The sequence below is a fragment of the Schistocerca gregaria genome, unplaced genomic scaffold (genome assembly GCF_023897955.1).
Source record: "Schistocerca gregaria isolate iqSchGreg1 unplaced genomic scaffold, iqSchGreg1.2 ptg000483l, whole genome shotgun sequence".
In the NCBI taxonomy this organism is placed as follows: domain Eukaryota; kingdom Metazoa; phylum Arthropoda; class Insecta; order Orthoptera; family Acrididae; genus Schistocerca; species Schistocerca gregaria.
The window spans coordinates 1597501-1605000 of NW_026061892.1; the positions used below are offsets into that span (position 1 = coordinate 1597501).

At 52.1% G+C, this 7500-nt stretch overlaps 2 non-coding genes and 1 pseudogene across 2 annotated transcripts; all 3 read right to left on the reverse strand.

Annotated features, from left to right (window-relative positions):
- The window catches only part of LOC126313594 (large subunit ribosomal RNA), a 5094-nt pseudogene extending 4773 nt beyond the window's left edge, over positions 1–321 (reverse strand).
- A 188-nt stretch (positions 322–509) lies between these two features.
- On the reverse strand, positions 510–664 carry LOC126313646 (5.8S ribosomal RNA). The gene has a single exon (XR_007555294.1). It is a non-coding gene; the product is annotated as a 5.8S ribosomal RNA (ribosomal RNA).
- A 361-nt stretch (positions 665–1025) lies between these two features.
- On the reverse strand, positions 1026–2918 carry LOC126313520 (small subunit ribosomal RNA). The gene has a single exon (XR_007555206.1). It is a non-coding gene; the product is annotated as a small subunit ribosomal RNA (ribosomal RNA).
- Positions 2919–7500: the final 4582 nt, after the last annotated feature.

The window sequence follows — 7500 nt, forward strand, 5'->3', positions numbered from 1 at the left end:
AGTTTACCACCCACTTGGAGCTGCACTCTCAAGCAACCCGACTCGAAGGAGAGGTCCCGCCGACGCTCGCACCGGCCGCTACGGGCCTGGCACCCTCTACGGGCCGTGGCCTCATTCAAGTTGGACTTGGGCTCGGCGCGAGGCGTCGGGGTAGTGGACCCTCCCAAACACCACATGCCACGACAGGCGGCAGCCTGCGGGGTTCGGTGCTGGACTCTTCCCTGTTCGCTCGCCGCTACTGGGGGAATCCTTGTTAGTTTCTTTTCCTCCGCTTAGTAATATGCTTAAATTCAGCGGGTAGTCTCGCCTGCTCTGAGGTCGTTGTACGAGGTGTCGCACGCCACACCGCCAGCCGGCTGTGCACGCTACCGAGAAAGTACCGGTATGCGAACCGCCAGGCGACGGGCGCGCATCGCACGTTTAAGGAGACGCGGCCGGCCACACAGGCGACCACGACACTCCCACGTCTCCGAAGCGGGACAAACGCCGCGCGCTTCAGTATACGTAGCCGACCCTCAGCCAGACGTGGCCCGGGAACGGAATCCATGGACCGCAATGTGCGTTCGAAACGTCGATGTTCATGTGTCCTGCAGTTCACATGTCGACGCGCAATTTGCTGCGTTCTTCATCGACCCACGAGCCGAGTGATCCACCGTCCTGGGTGATCTTTTCCTTTTCAGTCTCCCACTGTCTCTTTCAAGACAGTAGCATTTGCGGGACTGAGGCGTCTGACGGCCCCTGTTCCACTATTTTTTTGTGTCCAACGGCCTCACAGCCGAGGGGCGTCGTACGGCTCCACACCGGAGCGGACAGGCACTCGGGCGAACGTCATTCAAAACCGGCGCCAGGCGCCAGGTACCGCAGGCCAGCCGCTCCAGAGCTTCAGCGCTCGTACCACACAACAACAACACTTCCGCTAGTTTTGAGAGGCACGCGTGGTTCCGCACGCGGCGCACGGCCACTGCCGTACAGGTAGCGTGTTGCGCGACACGACACGCACATCGAAAGACATGCAGTCTAGTCGGTAATGATCCTTCCGCAGGTTCACCTACGGAAACCTTGTTACGACTTTTACTTCCTCTAAATGATCAAGTTTGGTCATCTTTCCGGTAGCATCGGCAACGACAGAGTCGATGCCGCGTACCAGTCCGAAGACCTCACTAAATCATTCAATCGGTAGTAGCGACGGGCGGTGTGTACAAAGGGCAGGGACGTAATCAACGCGAGCTTATGACTCGCGCTTACTGGGAATTCCTCGTTCATGGGGAACAATTGCAAGCCCCAATCCCTAGCACGAAGGAGGTTCAGCGGGTTACCCCGACCTTTCGGCCTAGGAAGACACGCTGATTCCTAAAGTGTAGCGCGCGTGCGGCCCAGAACATCTAAGGGCATCACAGACCTGTTATTGCTCAATCTCGTGCGGCTAGAAGCCGCCTGTCCCTCTAAGAAGAAAAGTAATCGCTGACAGCACGAAGGATGTCACGCGACTAGTTAGCAGGCTAGAGTCTCGTTCGTTATCGGAATTAACCAGACAAATCGCTCCACCAACTAAGAACGGCCATGCACCACCACCCACCGAATCAAGAAAGAGCTATCAATCTGTCAATCCTTCCGGTGTCCGGGCCTGGTGAGGTTTCCCGTGTTGAGTCAAATTAAGCCGCAGGCTCCACTCCTGGTGGTGCCCTTCCGTCAATTCCTTTAAGTTTCAGCTTTGCAACCATACTTCCCCCGGAACCCAAAAGCTTTGGTTTCCCGGAGGCTGCCCGCCGAGTCATCGGAGGAACTGCGGCGGATCGCTGGCTGGCATCGTTTATGGTTAGAACTAGGGCGGTATCTGATCGCCTTCGAACCTCTAACTTTCGTTCTTGATTAATGAAAACATACTTGGCAAATGCTTTCGCTTCTGTTCGTCTTGCGACGATCCAAGAATTTCACCTCTAACGTCGCAATACGAATGCCCCCGCCTGTCCCTATTAATCATTACCTCGGGTTCCGAAAACCAACAAAATAGAACCGAGGTCCTATTCCATTATTCCATGCACACAGTATTCAGGCGGGCTTGCCTGCTTTAAGCACTCTAATTTGTTCAAAGTAAACGTGCCGGCCCACCGAGACACTCAACAAAGAGCACCCTGGTAGGATTTAAACGGGGTCCGCCTCGGGACGCGAAAGCACCCCTTCGGCTCGCCCCACCGGCAGGACGTCCCACGATACATGCCAGTTAAACACCGACGGGCGGTGAACCAACAGCGTGGGACACAAATCCAACTACGAGCTTTTTAACCGCAACAACTTTAATATACGCTATTGGAGCTGGAATTACCGCGGCTGCTGGCACCAGACTTGCCCTCCAATAGATACTCGTTAAAGGATTTAAAGTGTACTCATTCCGATTACGGGGCCTCGGATGAGTCCCGTATCGTTATTTTTCGTCACTACCTCCCCGTGCCGGGAGTGGGTAATTTGCGCGCCTGCTGCCTTCCTTGGATGTGGTAGCCGTTTCTCAGGCTCCCTCTCCGGAATCGAACCCTGATTCCCCGTTACCCGTTACAACCATGGTAGGCGCAGAACCTACCATCGACAGTTGATAAGGCAGACATTTGAAAGATGCGTCGCCGGTACGAGGACCGTGCGATCAGCCCAAAGTTATTCAGAGTCACCAAGGCAAACGGACCAGACAAGCCAATCCGATTGGTTTTGATCTAATAAAAGCGTCCCTTCCATCTCTGGTCGGGACTCTGTTTGCATGTATTAGCTCTAGAATTACCACAGTTATCCAAGTAACGTGGGTACGATCTAAGGAACCATAACTGATTTAATGAGCCATTCGCGGTTTCACCTTAATGCGGCTTGTACTGAGACATGCATGGCTTAATCTTTGAGACAAGCATATGACTACTGGCAGGATCAACCAGGGAGCTGCGTCAACTAGAGCTGAGCAGCCGGCCGCCCGGGACTGTGTCCCGGGGGCCCGCGCGAACACGCAAGCGTCCGCTCAATTATTCTGCAAACAGGAGGAGGCCGAGCTCCCCTGCACGATACACCTCGAAACCCTCTCAGGTCCCGGCGGCGCGCAGCGCCGTCCTAGGTACTTGGTCGGTTTCGAGAGAGGCGCAATCACCCGGAGTTAGGCGAGTAGACGGTTTTAGTGCGAACACCCTTGCCCCCAACTGAGCTTGCCGCTGCCGACAGAGGCCCGGGAGCGTGCTGTCGTGGCATTGCCGGCGGGAGACAACACGCGCCACCTATGGTGACCGGCAGCTCCAACGCCAGCGCCACACAAGGGCAAAGCCCCACTTGGGTGCAGAAGCGAACTCTCCCAGCACAGCGCACGCGCCAACACGTCCGCACAACTGCGATACAAAACACCTGCGAGAACCGCTGGGGCGACCGAGCAGCAGACGGCGTCGCGGCGCCGAGTGCCAGGCGGCGGCGCATCCTCAACGCACACAGTCCTCAATCAGACCAGCACACTGCAGATGTCCACCGCGCTTCGCACCGGGCTCGGCTGAACCAACTTTGGCCGCCAGGCGCCGCGTGCAGGGTGCGCCGCAGCGTAGCTGCGCCGCCTGCCGGGCCCGTCTGCTGGCGCTCCTGCCACTCGGCGCCCCCCACCAGCCGGCTGTTGCGCGTGCGCCCACGCAGCGCGCGGCCAACACGCCGGGCGGCCCCCCTTCACCGGCCGGGAACAGTCCCACGAAGCCACCGCCGCGTATCGCTTCATACCCACATGGGCCTAGTCACGTGTGTGGATGTGGCGGGTACCGCTGAAACAACCGGTTAATAGCTGTACCGATCGTCGCCATCACAGATTCACCTCCAGCGTGAACCGCTCAACAACGGATTTCCAGTTCATTTGCGTATCTTGGGCAGTAAACGTAGATGTCCACCTACATTTGCGAATTCAACAATTCTTGCATGCCAGGATGTCATGTGTCACGACACACTACATCAGACCACATACACACTGCGACATGTGCAGAAGAGAACACGTGGAAGGTGGCCCGCGCACGTATGCGATGTCCCTTCCGCGATCCACTGTCAACCGGCATCTGCGGCATGTCCCAGATATGGAACGCGGTCCACCAGGGTAGCACTTTGTGTGAGGCAATACGACAAAGTCGGAATACACGCGTCACTACATCAGACGGCTCACGCTGACCTGACCTGACCTGACCTGACTCACCGCACCACCACCCCCAGCGACCCAGGGTGACATACAATGCGTTCGTACGTTCCTCCCACACGCCTCTACGGCGTACCACAGTGCAACCTAGCTGTTATTGGGAGACGAGACAAGTAGCATCGAGCACAACATATGGAAATTGAGATTCGACACCGTTGGGCACAGCCAGCGTACGGTCACACGTATCACACTACTTCACTCTGTACGTAACGACCGATGATCGGTACAGCGTGTGGGTTACGCGTACGACATCAGCGGACAATGGACACAGACCATACCACGACGTACACTGAGGGCGTCGACATCTGAATGCAACTGAACAGCTGCGAGGCTCATTTAACACTCAAACGCCAAACCGACCAGCTTGAGAGGACAGAGACACAAAGAGGGGGACAGAGGGGGGGGGGGCGATATAGTCCTATTGCAGTACAATTGACAGTGGATAGCGGGAATATGTGGAAAGTAAGCAACACTCGCAAGACATCTACATGAGGATAACAACGACACCAGAGATTCCGAGCAGTGAACTATGTTAGGCAAAGGGACAACGTGGGTTAGGTTAAGGGACAACGTGGGTTAGGTTAAGGGACAACGTGGGTTAGGTTAAGGGACAACGTGGGTTAGGTTAAGAGACAACGTGGGTTAGGTTAAGGGACAACGTGGGTTAGGTTAAGGGACAACGTGGGTTAGGTTAAGGGACAACGTGGGTTAGGTTAAGGGACAACGTGGGTTAGGTTAAGGGACAACGTGGGTTAGGTTAAGGGACAACGTGGGTTAGGTTAAGGGACAACGTGGGTTAGGTTAAGGGACAACGTGGGTTAGGTTAAGGGACAACGTGGGTTAGGTTAAGGGACAACGTGGGTTAGGTTAAGGGACAACGTGGGTTAGGTTAAGGGACAACGTGGGTTAGGTTAAGGGACAACGTGGGTTAGGTTAAGGGACAACGTGGGTTAGGTTAAGGGACAACGTGGGTTAGGTTAAGGGACAACGTGGGTTAGGTTAAGGGACAACGTGGGTTAGGTTAAGGGACAACGTGGGTTAGGTTAAGGGACAACGTGGGTTAGGTTAAGGGACAACTTGAGTTAGGTTAAGGGGCAACTTGAGTTAGGTTAAGGGGCAACTTGAGTTAGGTTAAGGGACAAATTGAGTTAGGTTAAGGGACAAATTGAGTTAGGTTAAGGGACAACTTGAGTTAGGTTAAGGGACAACTTGAGTTAGGTTAAGGGACAAATTGAGTTAGGTTAAGGGACAACTTGAGTTAGGTTAAGGGACAACTTGAGTTAGGTTAAGGGGCAACTTGAGTTAGGTTAAGGGACAAATTGAGTTAGGTTAAGGGACAAATTGAGTTAGGTTAAGGGACAAATTGAGTTAGGTTAAGGGACAAATTGAGTTAGGTTAAGGGGCAACTTGAGTTAGGTTAAGGGGCAACTTGAGTTAGGTTAAGGGACAAATTGAGTTAGGTTAAGGGACAAATTGAGTTAGGTTAAGGGACAAATTGAGTTAGGTTAAGGGACAAATTGAGTTAGGTTAAGGGACAAATTGAGTTAGGTTAAGGGACAAATTGAGTTAGGTTAAGGGACAAATTGAGTTAGGTTAAGGGACAACTTGAGTTAGGTTAAGGGACAACTTGAGTTAGGTTAAGGGACAACTTGAGTTAGGTTAAGGGACAACTTGAGTTAGGTTAAGGGACAAATTGAGTTAGGTTAAGGGACAACTTGAGTTAGGTTAAGGGACAAATTGAGTTAGGTTAAGGGACAACTTGAGTTAGGTTAAGGGACAACTTGAGTTAGGTTAAGGGACAACTTGAGTTAGGTTAAGGGACAACTTGAGTTAGGTTAAGGGACAACTTGAGTTAGGTTAAGGGACAACTTGAGTTAGGTTAAGGGACAACTTGAGTTAGGTTAAGGGACAACTTGAGTTAGGTTAAGGGACAACTTGAGTTAGGTTAAGGGACAACTTGAGTTAGGTTAAGGGACAACTTGAGTTAGGTTAAGGGACAACTTGAGTTAGGTTAAGCGATAATCTGGTACAGCCACAGTTAGGTTAAGCGATAATCTGGTACAGCCACAGTTAGGTTAAGCGATAATCTGGTACAGCCACAGTTAGGTTAAGCGATAATCTGGTACAGCCACAGTTAGGTTAAGCGATAATCTGGTACAGCCACAGTTAGGTTAAGCGATAATCTGGTACAGCCACAGTTAGGTTAAGCGATAATCTGGTACAGCCACAGTTAGGTTAAGCGATAATCTGGTACAGCCACAGTTAGGTTAAGCGATAATCTGGTACAGCCACAGTTAGGTTAAGCGATAATCTGGTACAGCCACAGTTAGGTTAAGCGATAAACTGGTACAGCCACAGTTAGGTTAAGCGATAAACTGGTACAGCCACAGTTAGGTTAAGCGATAAACTGGTACAGCCACAGTTAGGTTAAGCGATAAACTGGTACAGCCACAGTTAGGTTAAGCGATAAACTGGTACAGCCACAGTTAGGTTAAGCGATAAACTGGTACAGCCACAGTTAGGTTAAGCGATAAACTGGTACAGCCACAGTTAGGTTAAGCGATAAACTGGTACAGCCACAGTTAGGTTAAGCGATAAACTGGTACAGCCACAGTTAGGTTAAGCGATAAACTGGTACAGCCACAGTTAGGTTAAGCGATAAACTGGTACAGCCACAGTTAGGTTAAGCGATAAACTGGTACAGCCACAGTTAGGTTAAGCGATAAACTGGTACAGCCACAGTTAGGTTAAGCGATAAAGTTGGTTAAATTTGGTATTGTGTGGGAAGGGGGCAGAGAGAGAGGGGGGGGGGTGGATAGTGGTGGCAGTACGCGGATGCCTGAGTCACCGTCAGATACGTCACGTCGGTTCGATGCTTGTAGCAAGAGGCTGGCGGATGTGTGTCTCTCACTTCTGCAATTTTTCATGTGGTATAACACGAGGGCGGGGGATGATATTTGGTGCCCCTCTGTGTAGGATGTGTGTTGGTGGTGTTGATTTATCTGAGCAATGGTAGTTGTCGGAGGAGTGGGGTATTGTGCTTTTATAGGTGGTCCTACTGCTCTGGTTATCATAGTGTCGACGGTGCAATGTGGCAGAGAGGATGCACTCGACATTGTCGCATTCCAGATGTTTACGTATTGTGTGTCTCCGTTGCAGGCCGAGAGTGGTGCATGTTCGAGTGTCTGGCTGACGTGCGATTCACGTTGTGTGCCCAGTCTTACAGCACGTATAGGGACATTCGCATAAATCATCTATATGTGGCCTTGCATCATTTACTAAGCAGTGCCGTGAGACGACCGAACTATTAGGAA